General features: G+C 43.9%; 1 protein-coding gene across 1 annotated transcript in view; it reads left to right on the forward strand.

Annotated features, from left to right (window-relative positions):
* Positions 1–992: 992 nt before the first annotated feature.
* The window catches only part of col25a1 (collagen type XXV alpha 1 chain), a 75,519-nt gene continuing 69,154 nt past the window's right edge, over positions 993–7,357 (forward strand). Inside the window, exons 1-2 of the mRNA XM_032510946.1 lie at positions 993–1,034; positions 4,669–4,676. The gene's annotated coding sequence lies outside the window, so the exon portion shown is untranslated. The remainder of the gene's footprint in view (positions 1,035–4,668; positions 4,677–7,357) is intronic.

Below are 7,357 nucleotides of genomic sequence, written 5' to 3' on the forward strand. Positions count from 1 at the left end.
ACCTCTAACGTGACGACAGATGCCATTATTTGGCAGTACGAGGGTCAAAAAGAGCGTTTAAAAGGATTTGCATGCTAACTCTTCACAGTGTTGTTGCTGCCTGATTTTGGATCTGGATATTTTCTGGGATGCAGAAGCAGACGGGGGAAGATTGCTCCTCTTGGTTATATTAACTTCCAATCTTTTTGATCCTGACAGCTCCTTTCATGTTGCGTGGAAAGAGCAATTTTCCTGCCTAGATGTTATCCGTTGACAAGTCCTCCTCAAATGGAGTGGGGGAAGTCCCCACGTACCTCCGTGTAATCATGAGAGCTTAACTTTTAATTTTCCAGCTTGTCTAAAAGTCGTAGCTTTGCCCTTTTGACTAAATTGGGAACGCGCACGCGTCTTTTAAGGCAAAACAAAATGCCAATGTCGGCAAAATTGTTTCCAGCTGCCAACCTCAGGAAAACGCAGCACGTATTGCTGAGAGTGGGAGGTCATTCTGGGAGAGATGCTCCCAGTTTTCCAAACGGAGAACTACCTGCGCACAACGCGACCCAGTCAAGTCTTCAACATGTAAAACCTGGCAAAGCGTGTAATTGTTTTACTCCTCCAGCTGTGCAGATTGATAGTGTTGACAGGAAAATAGCAAACTGGAAAACAACCGTCTAGATAAACAAATTAAAAACCAAGGCATCCGTGCTGAAAGGAAACGCCGGAGAAAAAAAAAGGAAAAAGAAACGGGGACAACAGCATGAAGTCGCTCGCTTTTGTTCCAACGCAGTGTGTGTGTGTTTCTTTTTTCCACCTTAGGTCGGGCACGAATGGAGCCTAAAAACTCAATGAACCCTGGGATTTTGAGTTGTTTGTCGTCCAAAGGCAATATTTGTCAGTGGCTCTTCTTTACCCCGCTGTGGGGCAGTTACACTCTGAGAATGTGAAACTCATACAAACAGAGAGACAATCAAATTACTGTGAAAAATGGATCATATTCTTCTTTTTTGCAGGACCTCCAGGAAAGCGAGGAAGAAGAGGCCGCAATGGAGAACCTGGTATGTACGTGCGAGTGCGTGCGTGTGTGCGTGCGTGCATGCGTGTGTGTGCGTGTGTGTATGTGTGTGTGTGTGGCCAAAGATCACTCAAATCTCAATCCACTGCTGTTACAATCATGTAAAAGTACACTGTATATCTTCGGAGGCCAAAATAGGTTATACATGTGTAATTTGTGGCCTGGTGGTTTCAGTGTTCACTTTGATTGTGTCAGCTCCGGTCGCCATAGAAACACTGGATTTTCACAGTGAAACAGGGAGACGGGGCAGTTTGAGAAAGCGAGAGGGACGGCCAAACTCGCCGAAGCGGATGACGTTTGGGTCTCAGGTTTTATTTGACACCCTCTCACCCTCCTGTGCTGATCCCAGACATGATGCCCTCTAGTTCAGCATGTATAACAGAATGCGTTCAGGGTCTCCAGTCTCCCCTCCCTCCTCCTGCACCCTCTCTCCTGAGCTTGGCGGGGATCTCGAGGATCTAGGAGAAGGACATGTCGTGCAGGGACACACGCCCCAGCGAGAACATGCCTCCACCCTCCGTTCACCTGACGGTGACGGCGATAACGGGCTCTGGAGTGTGTGCAGCGTTCCAGCGTTTAGAGCGCAGCCAGCGCTTTGGAACAAAACACCGCCCTTGTAAAAAGAAATTAGAGAGACAGGGCAAAGCGAGGTCCCAATTTGAAGTGAGGTCGAGTAATAAGGGAGCGGTTTTGGTTTACAGCCTGAGAAACAAACACTGTGTCTCTCAGGGGAGAAGAAAACTCCGCTGGTCTTACCACCAAATCCACCCCGCTACTTCTTAAAGTCCCAGGAATCAAATCTAATCAGCTGTGATTCGCGTATCATTTGGAATCCCATTGTGTCCACTTTCCACATCTTGAGATGGGAATCAGTGTGGTGTGGCTGTCCGGAGTAAACCAGCGTATAGGACTTGTAAGCCTAGGAAAACGAGCAAAAAGAAAGAGAGAATTCAAATGACAGAAAACAGCACCAATGTTCTGGTTGGCTGCGGCTCTGATAAAGCCTCCAGCCTTTTGTTAATGCAGCGTTTAACTTCCCCGTCAACATCCACCATGCCAGCACATTTCAAATGGCACCATTGTGATGAGACGAGTTCTTTTCTCTCTGGTCAGCCAGAGCAAATGTGGAGAATATGTGAATGGCTTCCTCTTGACATAACAATTAGAAACAAGCAAGCAATCATAACCACTCGCAACGTCTGGACCGGAGAGGCATAGTGGTCTCAAAGGAGGACAAGAGGGATCGGGATGACAGGCCTCACCATGCTGTATAATAGCCCAAATTACCGTACTAAACAAGGCTAAAGTACGTTGTCAAATCCGAAACAGGCCTGACTCACCTGCCCCAGAGTCTCTTTATGAATGTCAGTGAAGATGTGTTCACACCGGCTTTTTATCTGCATCTCTTATCTGCGGCTCCTACAAAAGCATCACTGGCGTTTCACTTTTTCCTATTTTAAATGTAGGCCCTTTAAATGCTCTTAAAATGATTCTGCACACTGCCATGCAATTATAGCTCATTTATTTCCGCTACATTGACTGTTTGGAAATGTTGGCAAGCATAAAGAAAAAAAAAAATATCCTTAGCAAAACTCACAGAAGCGTTTCAAAAATATGATTGCACCATGCTGCATTATTGGCGCTCGGCGTCAAACGCTGTGTAGCCATTTCACAGGAGAAAAACTGAAAAAAAAAAAATATATATATATATATATATAGAGGACATTATTTATATGACTGAAAAATTCTGTCCTTCACAGGCACCGGCATGCCACATTATGCAATGTAAGCCTTCTGCAAATCCAATTTCCCTCTTTTAAGTTCCCAACGCTGGTGGATGTTGAAGGGAAAACCATATTTAATTCATGATTCGCTGCTTTCACCAAAAAGGAAGTGAGCTGCAGCAAGTTTCCCACAAATCCAGGGTGAGGTGTCTCGCAGTTTACTCATCTGCTGTCCAACGGCAACGACTGGGCCGTTTTAGAGGGAGAACAAATAGGAAAAAGACACGCTGATATTTACCTACGCATTAAAAATGAATGGCATACTTCATTAGGACGTCTTGTTTGTTTACCGGTAACCTATGGAAAGGAAAGCGCGTGGCGTGACAGTTCAGGATGAAGATGTTCTTTGTGGCGGGTCAACTCTCGAACTGTTCTGGTGGTCAAGGCTGGAAAGTGCTAGAAGTTTCCTTCCATATTCGGGGAACAATCCGCACTTTTTTCCCGATGAACCTTCTTTTGCAAAAAGGAGGAATTGATGCTCAATTAAAGCCCGTGTTGCAGGTTGACCACCACTGTTGATTATTGGGTACAAAAAGCACACAAGATATGTATGTCATTTTTAAAAATGTCTCCAAATAGTGTTAAATGTCAGTTTTTGGTGCACTAGTGTCAAGTTTGAAGAAAAGCAGCTCGCTCTTTGCAACAAATACCTGACTCTTCTTTGAAAAATTGCAGCACTTTCTGTACCAGTTATGCCATGTTAGAGCATAATAACAACTTTCACCATATTGTTTGCAACCACATTGCCAATGCAGTGGCTGTCCAGAGTAACCTTTACATTATCTGGGGACCGGTTAACAAAAGTGGAAGGAGGCAACAACCAGGGCTCCAGTGTGAGAACAGAAAGTGACATTAAAAGTAAGCATTTAGGGTGGATTATTTAACTTTATGGCACATTTACACTGATTATATTTTAGCAAAGGTCTAACTAAGGCCATCACATTTCAGAACTTGAAGGGTCACACCTTGTAGGGGGCTATAATGTGCTTTACAGCATCATTTATTTGATTTTTCCCGTGATTGCTAGACAAAAAGTTCTTACGGAGCCATTCGACACAGTGGGACATGTCAAAAAAACACACGGTGGAGCAGGTTTATTAAAAGCTAAGTGGTCTACTGTAACTCAACGATCCAGAAAACGACGCTGCAGAAGTGCAGCCCGGCGAGCCTCAAACACACGGCTCCTTGAACGCCCCAGCTGCTGGAATGATTAGCACTTTCCCCTGGTCATGAAGAAGAACAGTTCAAGGACATAGGGCTTGTAAAGAAAAAAACAATTCCCCTTTTTAGGGTTAAAGCAGCTGGGTACTTTTTTTTTTTTTTTTTTTTTTTAATGAGAACCAAAAGACCGAAAACGACTTGCAGGGCTCTGAAATGAGTTGGCACACAGTCCTTTGAGTAGCAGTAATTGGGGAAAAAGACGAGTGTCACCTCACAAAAACGTGGGAGGATTTTTTTTAACAAGCGTGCAACCCCTTGTACTAGTGAAATTAGAGGAACTTACAACATGTAGAATGTGATCACCAGGCCTGGTGACCACTGTTAGCCCAACTGCATGGAAAATAGATTCTCACAATGCTGCTTTTCCTTTAGCATACTGTAGGTAGAAACACAGGTGGGATTTTAGTGTAATACTGTGAATAGTCAGTGAACACATCATGGAAGAGATTAAATGTTCCTTTGCAAAATCAAGGTTTCTCAGCAAGAGCCTGATTTCCCCATCTTAGTCACTTTGATGATGTGGCTGTAGTGGAACACTGATAATCTGAGTCTGTTTGATCGCTGATTGAAAAACACACTAAGCATTTATTTTTCTTCTTTTTTGTCTTTCAGGACCTCCTGTAAGTATGCCCGCTTCACATCTTCTCCAACCGTGACAGCCACGTGAAGGTAAAACCTCCCCGAAGAGTAAAACACGACTGCCCGATGCAGTCCGGCTAATCTCCAATCGCTGTTTGAAGTCGAAAAACAATTTACATGAAAGGGAAATATGATCATCAAACCACAATGTCACATTTTGGGAAATACACTTATTTGCTCAAATTTGCTATTATTAGTTCAGGAGATGGATACAACTCTCATGTCTGGATCCTAAATACCAAGCTACAACTAGCGGCATGTAAGGTTAGCTTAGCTTAAAGACAATCAAATCTGGCAACCAGCACCTCTAAAGTCTTGTAGTCCCAATAAGTAACCCACGACTTTGGGATACAGACACTGTGGGCAAGAGAGTGAAAAAACAAATTCCCCATAATGTCCAACAATTCCTTTTTAACTGAACTTAATTGAAGTATGTACAAAAAGTATGTGACTGTGTAATCTGACACATTTGCTACCAGAAATCTCTGTTGCACCAAATAGCCCGACTCTATCATTAAAACAATCTCTTCATCCTGGCCTTCACCTAATAGGGGCCCGTGTTCCTGTCATTTGGGCAGTCTGGTTTGTAATTTCCTGGCTGCCAGCCTCTACCCCTGCAAGCTCCCTGCACCCGAACAGATTATCTCACCTCATTACACTGCCGGGTGATCGCAGATTCACTCCCCTAAACAGATGGAAAACCCCAGAGTTTCCCCAAAGATGAAGACAAATCCATACATCCATAAGCCCGGGGGATTGGGACAGTTCGCTGTGGAACCCGGTCAAACGGGCACTGTATGTGCATGCGCCGTTAAAATGTATTTATAGCCCAGAGGCAAGTGTGATTGAATAGGTACAATAGCGTGTGCCGGCTGAGCCGTAAAAAGTTGTAAGTTAATCCTCAGAGCCTTCTCAGACAAACTCGCTCCCGGGGTTCTGGGACGTAAGTAAGTGCAGGTGGTCTCGCGTCTCAGACTCTCTCGCCAGGCCGGCAACTGACAAATAAAATCATTCTGTGGGATGTCTCGAGAGCCGACTGAAGCCCATGGAGGGTTGTCTGTGAAACGTTGGCTTTGCAAGTAGATGTATGGGATTTTTTCTTTAGTACTTTGGGTGAGACATAGTGAATTCGGTTGGAGTCCTAGTTTTACTGTAGGAGAAGCAACAAGCAGAACCCCCAAAAGGCTGTAATTTACAGTACAGACCCAAGGAAACGCAAAGATCTGACAATGACTCACCCAATGGTCACCCAATCTGCTTCTGAAACACACAAAAACAAATCTTAGTTTCTTAAGAAAGGAGACTAAGTGATCTCATGTGGTTTCTCATTTGGTACGCCCACCCGGGGGATGGCAGCGGACGCGTCGCTCTGAATATTCAACGGCTCCCTCTGTAACTCTGGGTAAAATTGTACGCAGCCCTCTGAGCCTAACAAACCAACCGCTGCTGAAGCCGTCATAGATGTCTGGGACTGAATCGTTACTCAGCCCCCGATGAGGTCTCCTGGATCAAAAGAAATCCTCATTTGCGGTTCGCCATCGGAGTTTAGGCACGGAAAAGGGATTCGCTTTGTTGTCATTTCCTTTTTTAATATTGCTTACGGCTTTTTGTGTCGGTTGCGCATGGGATCACAGGGTCAGCTGTTATCTCCCATTCAGATTGGAAAACTATTAACCCCCCCATGTTGTCCTTGGGTCAAATTGACCCGTTTTCAGTTAGTTTAATTTTCTTTTTGTCACAAACAATGGGCCGTTGAAATAATGTCAACACTAAAAAAATACGTAAAAAAGCCTCCACAACATTAAAAAGTGACAAAAATGACAAAAGAAATGATAATAATGTTGAAAAAAAGTGACCAAAAAGGCTTTTTTTTTTTCATGGATGATGGGAAGACAACACAAGGGTTAAGGTAGACATGTTACAGGTATGGGTGGAGGGGATTTTCAACTTTTGCATCATTTACATGAATAGTATTTTTTTTTTGCCCCTGAAACCAGTCACTCTACACGAAGGTTATTAAAATCTGTGAGTTGACAGCTGAGGCAAGAATTATCAGGACTTTGCTTGTCATTTAACCCTTGTGTTGTCTTCCCATCTACCATGAAAAAAACAAAAATTTTGGTCACTTTTTCAATGTTTTCGGTGCTTTTTTTCATGTTTTTTTTGATATTTTTAGTCCATTTTTTGGGACAAAAAAGAAAGAATTAACTGAAAACGGGTCATCATGAGGGTTAAAAAAAAATCTTCTCTCCTCGTCTTTCTGCGGCTCTCCAAGGGCGGTCCGTGTCAAAACACCAACCCCAACGCCAACCACTGTGTGCGCGCATCATTTACCACCAATCAAGCGTGAAACACCGTCCCCGAGGCTGCTCTCCGTTACCCACCAACGCCACCTGCCGACTGGACTTTTTTGATGTTGCGCAGACTGTTCGCCGTGCTTGATTAAAATGATACAGACAGAGAAAGAGACAAGCCTGAAGGAAGGAAGGAAGGAAGGGGGTTAGTTATTGGATCGTGATGCAAGAAATATCAACCCTACTTCAGCGTGCCTTTGCACCCCACTGGAGTCTAAAGCCAGGCCAGTTACAGTACAGCACATGCAAGAGTTCATGTTTTCAAAGAGGTAAATAAAGCTGTGTCTGTATTTGACAAGTAGATTCCA

This window comes from Etheostoma spectabile, unplaced genomic scaffold (genome assembly GCF_008692095.1).
Source record: "Etheostoma spectabile isolate EspeVRDwgs_2016 unplaced genomic scaffold, UIUC_Espe_1.0 scaffold302, whole genome shotgun sequence".
Taxonomy (NCBI): domain Eukaryota; kingdom Metazoa; phylum Chordata; class Actinopteri; order Perciformes; family Percidae; genus Etheostoma; species Etheostoma spectabile.